Source organism: Chanos chanos, chromosome 12 (genome assembly GCF_902362185.1).
Source record: "Chanos chanos chromosome 12, fChaCha1.1, whole genome shotgun sequence".
Classification (NCBI taxonomy): domain Eukaryota; kingdom Metazoa; phylum Chordata; class Actinopteri; order Gonorynchiformes; family Chanidae; genus Chanos; species Chanos chanos.
The window spans coordinates 2,971,967-2,986,070 of record NC_044506.1 but is presented as its reverse complement, the minus strand read 5'-3'; positions in this window follow the sequence as shown (position 1 = coordinate 2,986,070).

Genomic DNA, 14,104 nt, shown 5'->3' with positions numbered 1-14,104 from the left:
TTTGTTTGTTTTGTTTTTTGTTTTGTTTTTGTTTTGTTTTTGTTTTGTTTTTTTCAGTTTTAATTCAGGAATTCAAATGACAACATTCTCTGAAGAGAAGTGTGAAAGTGAAGCTGTTTCTCCTTCTTGTCACTAGGTGGCAGTCACTCTCAGTCAGACACCTGTGGTAGTCTCATGAAGAATTCAGTTAATAGTGTTCTCTTCTGGATGCATTATGTTACCTAGCAACAGTGTGCTTGGTTTCGTGTGTATTGGGGGAAATGTGCAGGGGTGTGTAAAGTAAAAGTAGAAGTACTCCTGCTAAAAAAGTACTCTGACTTACACTGATAACTGTTATTATAATCGTGAATGAGTGTCTATTTTACTCTTGCTTAAGTATTTTTCAGTGGGGACATTTTAATTCTACTTAAGAGTAATTTTTCTTTTTTGTTTGCACGAGTCCTCCTACTTTTACTTTGTATACCCCTGAACACGTGTGTTATATTGTGGTTAAGCTGTGTGTTGTGTGTTGGCTCTCATTTAAAAGAGAAATTTCAGAAACTCCAGAGAGAATGGATCTGGTTGGAATAGTTTTTTTTCTCTCTCTCTCTTTTCAGAGAAAAAAGGCAGGTATACGACAATTATATGTGACATCTTTCCTTAAGGTGATTCAAAGCCATATAAATGACTAATGTGTTTTTATTAATATAGCTAATAGTTTCATGTGAAGACCTGTTTGTAATGGTCCATTTTAGCAGCTGTATTCTCTGATAGTCATAAAGAATCAAATAAACAAAAATAGAAATAAACCTGATTTAGAGACATGAAAAGTTAAAACAGCAAAAGAACTTTTATAGCAACATGAAATAACATTTCAGATAACAGACCAGACCATGCTTTGTGCTCCTTCTGTTACATGCAAGACTGTGATACAAGGCTGTGTTTTACACATTGCTGTGCTGAGTGTCTGTAGCACACACATCAGTGCTAATACACTGTGTCTCTGAGTGATTTTTTTACAGCTCTGATCTGGGTGCAGTTTTGTCTCTCTCTGCTGCTGTCCAGCCAGAGTGCCAGGCTTGGTGATAGAGAGTCTGGACTGCAGCCACTGTGGCCATTAGAAAACTCAGAGCAGCCAGACCCACCCCACAGAACATCAGCACTGAAGAGAGAGAGAGAGAGAGAGAGAGAGAGAGAGAGGGAGAAGGAATAGGACTTAAATGTCTCAAAAGTCACAAACAGCCAAAAAATGGGAAAAAAAGTTAAAAATACTACCCTCTTGTTATAACTACAGGTGGCAAAGTACACGACTAAATACCAAATGCTGAAATAAAAAATACTCCAGCTGCAGTTACACTGTATAAATAAACTCAGAAAACCTAAGACTGATCTGTGGGTCCAGTCAGATAGCTCAGCCTCAAACAGTGTTGATAACGGCTGGACATTCATGTTAATGTGTTATATAATTATAACCTACTGTTTTACCAGCTGACAGTTTTATAAACCATGTATAGTTGCTGAGATCTAGTATCTTTGTTTTACCTGTTTCTGTCTTTGTGATATCACTTACTGTCGGCATTTCGGTGGAGTTATCAGTCATGTTGTGTAACGTTTGTACTTTGTTGGAGGTCACTGTAGTTGTCCATGTTGTAAGTACTTGGTTGGAGGTCTCTGTACTTGTCCTTGCTGTAAGTACTTGGTTGGAGGTCTCTGTGCCTTTTCCCATACTGTTTCCTGTGGGTTTTCCTGTAGCCTCTCTGTCTGTCTGTGCTGTGGGTTTTCCTGTAGCCTCTCTGTCTCTCTGTGCTGTGGGTTTTCCTGTAGCCTCTCTGTCTGTCTGTGCTGTGGGTTTTCCTGTAGCCTCTCTGTCTGTCTGTGCTGTGGGTTTTGCTGTAGCCTCTCTGTCTGTCTGTGCTGTGGGTTTTCCTGTAGCCTCTCTGTCTGTCGGTGCTGTGGGTTTTCCTGTAGCCTCTCTGTCTGTCGGTGCTGTGGGTTTTCCTGTAGCCTCTCTGTCTGTCTGTGCTGTGGGTTTTCCTGTAGCCTCTCTGTCCGTCTGTGCTGTGGGTTTTCCTGTAGCCTGTCTGTCTGTCTGTGCTGTGGGTTTTCCTGTAGCCTGTCTGTCTGTGCTGTGGGTTTTCCTGTAGCCTCTCTGTCTGTCGGTGCTGTGGGTTTTCCTGTAGCCTCTCTGTCTGTCTGTGCTGTGGGTTTTCCTGTAGCCTGTCTGTCTGTCTGTGCTGTGGGTTTTCCTGTAGCCTCTCTGTCTGTCGGTGCTGTGGGTTTTCCTGTAGCCTGTCTGTCTGTCGGTGCTGTGGGTTTTTCCTGTAGCCTGTCTGTCTGTCTGTGCTGTGGTTTGCAGCTCTCCAATTTTCATTCTAGGAGCAGCAGCTTTAGCATGCACACGAGAGAATACTGCATTGCATTAAAACGTTACGATTTAAACACAGGGGAAAAGAAATAAAAAAAGAAAAAAAGAAAGAATCTGCATTGAGAAGAGATCAGCAAGATCCTTCACTGAATATATGTGACACTGCTCAGATACAGTGTAATTCTATAAAGAAAATCATATAAATATGAAATATTCAATGTACTATATATCACTCTCATTGATGCATCATCCGCCAGCCAAAGAACTGATGAATTAACAAGAAACATAAACAAGATATTTTGAACACTACAAGTTTAATGAGCATAAAAAAGTGAATGAAATATTGTAGAATATTGTCATTAATAATACTGAGTTAATCAGAGTCACATCTCTGGAGAGAACTAAAGCGTAAGACAACGAGGAATTCTTTATTTGTGTTCTGTCAATCAGTACTTCTGCTCTTTACAGCTAATGACCTAGAGAGAGAGAGAGAGAGAGAGAGAGAGAGAGAGAGAGGGAGAACAGATAGACAGCTAATAAACAGTCGTCCGGTCACAAAACAGGAAAATTAACAGATAGCTAAGAAACAGTCATCCAGTCTCAAAACAGGAAAATGAACAGACAGCTAAAAAACAGTCGTCCGGTCTCAAAACAGGAAAATGAACAGACAGCTAAAAAACAGTCGTCCGGTCTCAAAACAGGAAAATTACCAGACAGCTAAGAAACAGTCATCTGGTCTCAAAACAGGAAATAAGTCCAGCTGGATTGGGTTGTATAATGTAGGAACACAGACTTTTATATCAACACAGTTCAAATGCACTCAGAGTGCATATTCTATCCAGTAACCTCACTGGAGTAGTCTGTCCCATAGTTGTGGGCGCTTCAGTTATAATCTTTGAGCGGACTGAAAAATAAAATCAATTTGTCGTTGTAGACTAACGCTCAGAAAATCACAAAATTCTCACTGTGTAATTTATATTTTAGCTAAATTACACCCAAGAGGTCTTAGATCTTCAATAGTTCCAAAAGAATCATTCAGTCTTAAATTTTAGTTATTTGAGAATCGTGAGAAACCTGGGGCAGAAATAGAGAGATTTCATTCCACACCATGCAACACAACTTTTCTACAGCACACTAAGGCCATGGAGGACTCGCCGTTGTTCACATAAATATCTACAAAACAAGTGCAGTTCAGCATGCAGGTGATTTTTTTCCAGTAGTGTTCAGAGTGAGGTACAAAAAGTGCTGTCCTTTTTGGCCGTCACGCACAGACACGTACATTCAGACAGACACAAATTTTACATGTCTGTTTTTAGACATATGACAGACAGGCAAACTGCAGTAATTAAATAGTGTCAACCACAGTGATGTGGTCTCACGGTTACTTTTCAGATTATAGACCCACTTACAAAAATGTCTTTTTTTTTTTTTTTTTTCTTAAGTTAGGGCAAGAAAAAAAAAAAAAAAGAAAAAAAACATTGTTTGGAAATCTTTCAAATGGGTGGCCTTACATTTAAATCAGATTTAAATTGCAATGCCCAAACCCGCCATATGATTTAACTGAAACCATTTCTTATGCAATTCTTTTGCAATGTTCTTATGCAACATTAAAATGATAAAGAAATCTGCAGTATTGCAGTTACTGGAATTCTGGCCCAAGTTTGAGTACTTTTGAGACAATAACCCCAGCATCCGTAAAGAATAGGAGTGTTGATTCAATGAAAATGTGCAATTCTGTGTAAGCTGATGTCATGGTAACTCCTGAACTATTACTTTATGAGGAATATTGAATGAAAGACAATTCACACTCACCTGATGATGTCACAGTCAGATTGACCATTGGAATTTCATTACAGACATAGATTCCAGAGTCTGAGAGAGAAAGGTTCTTTATCCAGAGAGAGAAATCAGATAATGTGTGAAACTGCTGGTCTGGATCAGGAATGGATTCCCATGATTTGCTATCAGCAGTGAGAATGTGCTCACTGTATCTGCTCCAGGTCACTGTCTTCTCTCTTGTTTTATTACAGCTGATGAAGACACTACTCCCCTCTATACCATTCTGATGAGGTAGTGCTATAGAAACGAATATGAGGAAATGTAATCCATCATCATCATCATCATCATCATCATCATCATCATCATCACCACCACCATCATCATCATCATCCTCCTCATCATCATTTTATGGTGTAACATTACATTTACATAGGTCTGTCATGTAGTCCAAATGATATTACTTAACATGATAAGACATTCTATCAGTTTATAGCCAACCACTGAACAAAAGAAGGTTAAAGGATACTTTAAAAGTACAGTACACACAAAGGGATTGTATAGTTTGTGTTTCTATCCGCATTTTGGCATTCTCTGTCTCTTTACTAGAATTCCACAAGAAGTCCTTGGTTTGGTTACAGGCATCCAATGATTCTGGAACTCCAACTGCAGTTTATCTGGTAATGAATTGTTTGGTATAATTTATTACCAAACCTATTCCATTACACCATTATTAATGTTCCATATAGAGGGAAATTACCGGATACCTCAGTACTTATGTTGATCAAATTACATATCTGATATTTGTTCGGGCTGTATATTTCAGGCAAAAACTGTACTCTATATAAATCAACTTTAGAAAACTACACCCCTTAGTAACAGGACAATAATCTTAATCCTCTACAAATAAATAAAAAAATAAATAACTTGATTAATTAATTAATTAATTAAATAAATAAAATGGAGGGGAAAAAAATCAAAAACTCTACAAAAAAAACTCCTGTTATGACGTTTTCTCCAATACATTCTCATATTTCTCACTGCACATTGAAAGTTCACACTTTTGACAAGGCTCCACCTCAGGACTACAGATCTATTGACTTACCACTCTGAACTATTCACTAACCACTCTGAACTATTCACTAACCACTCTGAACTATTCACTTACCACTCTGAACTATGCACTTACTACTCTGAACTATTCACTAACCACTCTGAACTATTCACTAACCACTCTGAACTATTCACTAACCACTCTGAACTATGCACTTACCACTCTGAACTATTCACTAACCACTCTGAACTATTCACTAACCACTCTGAACTATGCACTAACCACTCTGAACTATTCACTAACCACTCTGAACTATGCACTAACCACTCTGAACTATTCACTAACCACTCTGAACTATTCACTTACCACTCTGAACTATGCACTTACTACTCTGAACTATTCACTAACCACTCTGAACTATTCACTAACCACTCTGAACTATTCACTAACCACTCTGAACTATGCACTTACCACTCTGAACTATTCACTAACCACTCTGAACTATGCACTTACCACTCTGAACTATTCACTAACCACTCTGAACTATGCACTAACCACTCTGAACTATTCACTTACCACTCTGAACTATTCACTAACCACTCTGAACTATGCACTAACCACTCTGAACTATTCACTTACCACTCTGAATTATTCACTTACCACTCAGAACTTTTCACTTACCACTCAATACTATGCACTAACCACTCTGAATTATTCACTTACCACTATGAATTATTCACTAACCACTCAGAACTTTTCACTTACCACTCTGAATTATTCACTTACCATTCTGAATTATTCACTTACTACTCTGAATTATTCACTAACCACTCTGAATTATTCACTTACCACTCTGAACTATTCACTTACCACTCTGAACTATTCACTTACCACTCTGAATTATTCACTTGCCACTCTGAACTATTCACTTACCACTCTGATTTATTCACTTGCCACTCTGAACTGTTCACTTACCACTCTGAACGATTCACTTGCCACTCTGAACTATTCACTTACCACTATGAACTATTCACTTGCCACTCTGAATTATTCACTTACCACTCTGAACTATTCACTTATCACTATGAATTATTCACTAACCACTCTGAACGATTCACTTACCACTCTGAACTATTCACTTACCACTCTGAACGATTCACTTACCACTCTGAACTATTCACTTACCACTATGAACGATTCACTTGCCACTCTGAACTATTCACTTACCACTCTGAACTATTCACTTACCACTCTGAACTATTCACTTACCACTCTGAACTATTCACTTACCACTCTGAGTTGTTTTTATAACCACAAAGAGCAGAAGACAGAGACGAGTGGACGGTTTCATTCTGTCAGGGGTCTGGGTGCAATGGGTGGACGACTGTGACTGAAGGTTTGGCACTTCAGTTTATGACAAAGACATAAAACTCTGCTCTTTACGGAACACACTGAACACCAATCAGCAGGCTGCCAAGATTTTTTGACAGTTGGTCGTATTAGAGGAGAGGCTGTGTTTAAGTATTTTGGGTCTGTGTGTGGGTGTGTGAAGCATGTACTGCAGTCATAGTCTGCACAAAATGTCACGCACCACTGCTAAAGAGCTGTGTATCACAATGTCAGATCAGGTAATGTGGATACAGTTATAGAAACATAGACAGACAGAGAGAGAGATGGAGAGAGGCAGAGGGGGGGGGGGGAGAGAGAGAGAGAGAGAGAACATACAGATGCAAATGGAAAGTTGGTCTGAAATACCACAACAGTTAACAGCTACAGAGTGTTTCCACACAGGTCTAGGACAGTTACTGAGCCCTATGTGTGGTTTATGTGAGCATTTGGTATATGCTGAGCGTTTCTGGATTGTCTACAGTTATTATTATAGCCGCGGGCCTCTCTGTTAGAGCCTTAATCCTAATAATTATATAAAACAGTGAGAAACTTGTACCTAGCACAGAGTACCTTTGTGCGTTAAAGTATCTGTTTGCTGACTAGTACTCTAAGAGATATCAGCGATATCATAAATTGCAAGATCTTAAACCGCATACGAAAAAACAACAACAATAATGACAGCAATACTACTACTACTACTACTACTACTAGTACTGCTAATAATAATAATAATAATAATAATAATCATCATCATCATCATCAGAGATAAGCACACGTTGCATATATTATGATGATGGTTCAGAGGAATTCAGGTGTCACAAAAAAATGCAAAAACTTTAAGCTAAGTGGTAAGTAATAGAGTAAAAGTACTTTGTTACTGTATTTCAGTAGTACATTGGCGGTTTGTGTAGTGAGTATTAATAAAAAGAGCATATTTGAACTTTCTATCAGACTACATCTATAAAGAAATTACACACGCTTCACTCCAGTATATTTCTGTCGTTACCTGTCTTATGAGGCACCGTCGGTCGTAAGGCATCGAGCAGGCGTAACTGATGCAACTGATGCACATGTATATAAATACGTGATAGATCGTGTGTGATCGGGTCCTTACCTCATAGGTTCACTCATTATTGCCAGTATAAGTGCATGGCCTGGCGGATGTCAAAGCAAACGTCAAAATGTTTATGGAGGACAATTTCCAAAGATAACATTGGTTTGTATGCAACGTTGAGTCAACGTATACGTTGAGACAACTAAAGGTTAGTGATTGGATCATTTTCAAAGGTAATGTTAAGCTCCAGAGTACATCCAAATGATCATACTGAATGAATTATAACATGTTTTTTCATCCTGTACTTTTGAAAACTTGAGTACATTAAAATCCTGACACTTCAAGGCTTTGACTCAAGCGATTCTTCTCAGTGAGTAACTAACACTGTTACTGGGGTCATTCTTTTCTGGTTTTGTCTTTATAGGAGCTGAAGTAGTCTATAATCTCTGACTAAGTTTACCATCCCTCTCCATGACAACCTTTCTAATGTTTTATCCTTCTTCTAAATAAGAGGTTATGTTGTAATAAAAACAAATCTGTTTCACTCCTGTTACTTTTATCTTAAAATTAGAGCTGGAAAATAGTCCTTATGTGTATTTAAAGTGGGGCGGCACGGTGGCGCAGAGGGTAGCGCTGTTGCCTCACAGCAAGAAGGTCTCAGGTTTGATTGAATGTGAGTGTGAATGTGTTTGTCTGTGTGTCTGCCCTGCGATGGACTGGTGGCCTGTCCAGGGTGTTTCCCCGCCTTTCGCCCTATGAGCGCTGGGATAGGCTCCAGCACCCCCCGCGACCCTAATCAGGATAAGCGGCTTAGATAATGAGTGAGTGAGTGTATTTAAAGCAGAACCTGACACCAATAGTGAACACTGGATTTGTAGCATTTTTTTCATAGCTTTTTGTGCTAAACAGCCGCTCCGATAAGGAAATCTGATTTTTGATGATCACAGTTGTGATGATGATGATGATGAGGATGATGATGAGGATGATTATGATTATGATGATTTGGCATTTGTCCGTCCCCAGAGTGACATATATCAGTAGAACATGTAGTCACTGTTCTTTCAGTTATAAACAGTGAAACATTTATATACAGCATAATACAGTAAATTTTAAAGTACAGTATTCTATGATACAGTAAACACCAGTCTGTAACACAGTCATTCTGACTGCAGTGACTGTAACCTCATTCTAACCTTGGTGACTGGGTCCTCCATGGCAAAGTGAAAGACTGGCATTTGAAGCTGATAGATGTATATGTCAGGTGGCAAAAATAATCATTTTATCAAACACACAGAGGGTCTATGCATATCCAGTTCACTGAGTCAGATCCATAAGTTCTGCTGAACATTTTTGACCAGTGATGAAATTCTGGTCCATTAACAACATATGAAACCATCCACATCAGAATCAACAAGTTCCACAGCAGTAAAACAATTAGTCAAGGGAGAACACATGGACAAATGTGGGACATTTCAGGTACACACTCTTGGTTAAAGTGGAGAGCAGTGTCAAATCTGACAGATGAAAGATCATCTCTGACAGTGAGAAAGAAACACCCTACATTTCTCTCACAGTGCACTTTGTGAACACTGAACAGCTGAGTCCAGTGGTGCAGTTTGACTTGGACCTAAAGGTAAAAGAAAAGATTGTGACACACATTAGATCGAGACAGCAGATGGTATTCTCAAAAGCCACCTAATGTAGTTTTCTTCCTTCTCTTTAAAATTAGTAGTGGAGTATGCTTGTAAATCTACACACTGAATGTAGCATACACAGAAATTATTTTACAAACACAATGCAACAGTATGGGTGAATATTCCACTCACACAGTTTATGTTGTGTATATTATTCAAAGGGTGAAAATTAAGTAATTAGACATGTTTCAAAGAAAATGTAAAAATGGTAAAATCATTCTTGAAACATCAACAACATATATTGTATCTAATCCAAGGTCTTGTGCTTTACCTCGCAAGTGGTATAAGGCATCGTTCAGAAGCTCATTGGTCGCTTCGGTAAAGATGAAAAGAAATTAAGAAAAAGAAAAAAAGTTGATCTGTTAGGTCTAGCTATGCATAATTTGAATATGATTGAGCTGTTTACGCAAAAGGGAGAAATTATCCTTCAGTATATACTGAGGTAAATATAACTTACTGGCTGTTGGTGCAGAGGTGACTTCATTAAAAGCGGCATAGACATGATTTGACTCCTCTACATTATATGTAACCGCTGAGACCCAAAGATTAAAGAAAGAATACGTGTTAATAAACGGTCATAAGACCATATGCATGTGTATGTTTGTCATTTTCAGTTATGACACGTGTTCTGCTTTACATAAACTCTCTCAGAGACATATAGCAAATCAGAATGCCCTCTGTAAAGATGCGTGATTCAAGAGAGATAGAGAGAGAGAGAGAGTGAATGTGTGTGTGTGTGTGTGTGTGTGTGTGTGTGTGAGAGAGAGAGAGAGAGTGTACGTGTATGTGAGTGTGTGTGTGTGTGTGTGAGAGAGAGAGAGAGAGAGCATGTATGCGCGTGTGTGTGTGTGTGTGTGAGAGAGAGGGTATAACATGGTCTGTACCTTTTCTCCTGTGGCATTGTCTAAATAAAAGTATCACCACAGTGATCACCATCACCAGCACCAGAAGACCAGCTCCTCCAGTCACAGCAACCAAAAATATATTATGTCTCCTGTGATCTAGAAAGATACACATCTGTTCTCATCCTTCAGGAGATCCTACAGTACACTTGGTTTATGTCAGCATGCCTAAGACTGTTAAGATGCTTACCAGTTGGAGTAATGGATTTTACTGGCCTTGTTATCTGCCTTGTGGTAATGGGGGTTGTATCTACAGTAAATGAAAGGAGAGAGAAAAAAAAAAATAGTTAAACATTTCAGTTGATTCATTATTAATCCATAATTGCAAAAGTAGATGGAACAGAGATTATTCATTTTACTGTTATAGGTCACTGCAATGCTTTCACAAACTTTAATTTGTTTAGACCACAAGGACCCAGAACATCAGAGAGGCTCTGATGAAACTCATCGGACTATGCCTATAAAATATTAATTGAATATTCTCAGTAAACTTTCATTTTGTCTAGTTTAATTTAATCATCTTAGAATTTAAATTACGATTAATGAGGTAGGGTCAGTCATGAATAACTGCCATTCATTGCTAGTTTCTCTGACATATAAATGAGAATTTTGAGGAAAACTGACAGTTCCTTAAAGCCTATTTTTAGAAAATTATATTATATATTTTAGAAAAAATATAAAAAACAAAACTGAAAGTCATGGGGTGTGATGTGTTTTAGTGAAATTATCATGTGAAACATGTTTATTTTCTGAGAGCATTTAGTATCTTATCTGGCAGTTATAAATGTAAACAGCTGTGTGGATGGTCACCTTTTACATGAGTCGTGTCTAGTTCCTTTGTCACAGAGGCTCTTGTGAGTGCTGATGGATTCACTGCCGTTCTGGTTGTTGGACTAGCTGTTGTAAAGGCTGTGGTGCTGGCTGCTGTTATGGCTGTAGTTCTGGCTGTAGTATTGGCTGTCATGGTTGTTTTAACTGAAAGAAGATGAAATTTTACTTGAGCCATCTGTCATAAGGATGACATGACACTGTCCTATTCATGTCATAACAGATGTTATATACAGTCATCAGATGTTATAAACAGTCATGACCATTAATGTGAGTTCATGACATTTATCACTATACTGCCCTATGTATAATACAGTCATATTATATAATATGTGTGTTTGAGAGAGAGTAATAGTTAATAAACTGTATGTTTGAGAAAAACAGACTGAAGATTAATAATCTGTATACAGTGTCGTAAACCTCTCAGTGCCAGCCACATGCCACTCTCTCTCAGTACCATAATAACACCTCATATTTCATAATATAATTTCATAACACATCATATGACACGTTAACACCTCATATTTCATAATGTAATTCTATTACTAACCATCTCATCACATTGCCTTTACCTGACAAGTACTGAATTCAGTTACATTGCATTACAATACAGCATGTCATATTTTACCATATGATTTTGTGTTATCCATCAAATGTCACACCAAGTAACACCTTACACCAACATATGAAGTAAAATCATTACATTATCTCAAGACAATTTTCCAGATTCAGTTTAAATATGGACCAGATCAGAGAAAAGATTTCAGTGGAGAAAAAAAAAAATCAGGTGAACTATATTTTATTAATAGTTTATTAAACAGGCTTACTGTACATCCAGAAATGTTTTGAATGTTTTGATGTTTTTTGAGTCTTGTATTTAACACAAAGCAAACAGACAGTAATATATGGCACAGAAAAAGGTATATTTGGAGAGCGCTGTTTTCAACAGTGTTTAAAACACAGAGGGAGATGACCTGTTTTGTGCTTACATGGCAGGGTCTGTTTATAGACATGTGAGATACAGACACACTGATGGCCATTAACCACAGTCGACTAGTTTCATTGTCAAATTTAAATCATGTTTTTGAAATGTCAGGGTTGTTGAGTTAATCTTAACTACACAAACCATTCAGCATGTATTTCTACAAAATGAGACATGAAACATCTAATACTTATGATGTTAAATGGCTGATTGCATTTGTATAAGGACACAACTATTCAATTTGGGCGAGTTTAATAGTGTCTAGAAAGAGGGTCAAACTTGTCCTAAGTTACTTCTGACTACATTAGGGTATATGACACATATTATCAGATAGGTACCACTTAGGATGAAATCTATGTTTCCTTTTCTTATATTAGTGTTATATGTTATATGTTATATTAGTAACTAACTCATTAACTGATAATTAAAGATGAGGAATATTGAATGAAAGAGAATTCACACCCACCTGATGATGTCACAGTCAGATTGACCACTGGAATTTCATTACAGAAATAGATCCCAGAGTCTGAGAGAGAAAGGTTCTTTATCCAGAGAGAGAAATAAGATGAAATGTGAAACTGCTGGTCTGGATCAGGAATGGATTCCCATGATTTACTATCAGCAGTGAGAATGTGCTCTATTCTTCCATCTCTGTATCTGCTCCAGGTCACTGTGTTCTCTCTTGTTTTATTACCGTTAAGGACGACACTACTCCCCTCTGTACCATTCTGATGAGGCAGTGCTATAGAAACAAATATGAGGAAATGTAATCCATCATCATCATCATCATCATCATCATCAACAACAACAACATCAACATCAACATCATAGTTATTATTATTTGATCATTTAATATTATCGTTCATACTGAAAACAGACTTTGATATTTTCACTACTAGTAAATATATAATTAATCACTAAAAAAATAATTTTGATCACTTATTGAGCAAAAGATGTTCTGCATGATAGAAAGGTTACAGTATATTTCAGTATTGATATTATTCATGTTATACAGTTTGTTTTGTTCACCATCAATAAGAGTAGATATAACTATAGAGGTAACTGTAATTGATATTGTAACGACCTCGCCTCCTCCCTCGCCAGTCTCAGCCATTCCGCGATCAGCATCGCCGGTCTACTAATCACCGGCCTGATCTCTCATCCCGCACACCTGCTTTCACTTAGTTTTCCCATCACACCTCTCCCTATTTAAACCCCTCCGTCGGATCAGTCAGTGCGAAGTCTACACTTCCCTGTGTCCTCTGAGCCGTTCCGTCTGTTTGTTGCATGTTTTATATTCGTGCTGACTTTGAACCTGAACTCTCCTTTTTGGCTTTGTAAAGCTCTTTTTGTTTATCTATTTGATTAAAATCCTGTTTTGCCCGCACTTGCGTCCCCTGCTTTGGTCTTGCCTGACAGATATCATGTAAAAATGACATCTAGCAATTAAAATACATGGTGGGAAGGGAGAGGGTGGTGTGTTGTCCAAAAGGAAAAGTCTATAAATGACACTGCTCTAGCTCTACATGGTTTTCTGATGTTTGTTTTTAACCCTTTAATAAATCAAGAATGAAGTTTATCACCAGCATAGAAACACTCACCTATTGTTACAGTCAGATTGACCACTGGAATTCCATTACAGTAGTAGATCCCAGAGTCAAACAGAGAAACTTTCAGTATCCAGAGAGAGAAATCAGACAGTATGTGATACTGTTGGCCTGGTTTTGGTTTGGATTCCCATGTTTTACTGTCAGCAGTGAGAATGTGTTTTCTTCCTTCATATGTGTCTCTGCTCCATGTCACTCTGTCCTGTCTTATTTTACCACAGCTGAGGTAGGCACTTGTACTTGCTTTAGCATTTTGATGTGGTATTTCTGTAGGAACAAGTTTGATAATATAAGTGCACATATAAGAATATGTATTATTATAAGTTTATTGTTCTTAAGTTGAAAGCACAGGGCTATAGCAAGTAATATAAGGCTATAACTCTGCAGATATGTTTATCATTACATGATGCAATATCACATTTGTGCAAATACTACGTACGATTCAAATGATGGGTCCTGTAAAACCCCATGAGG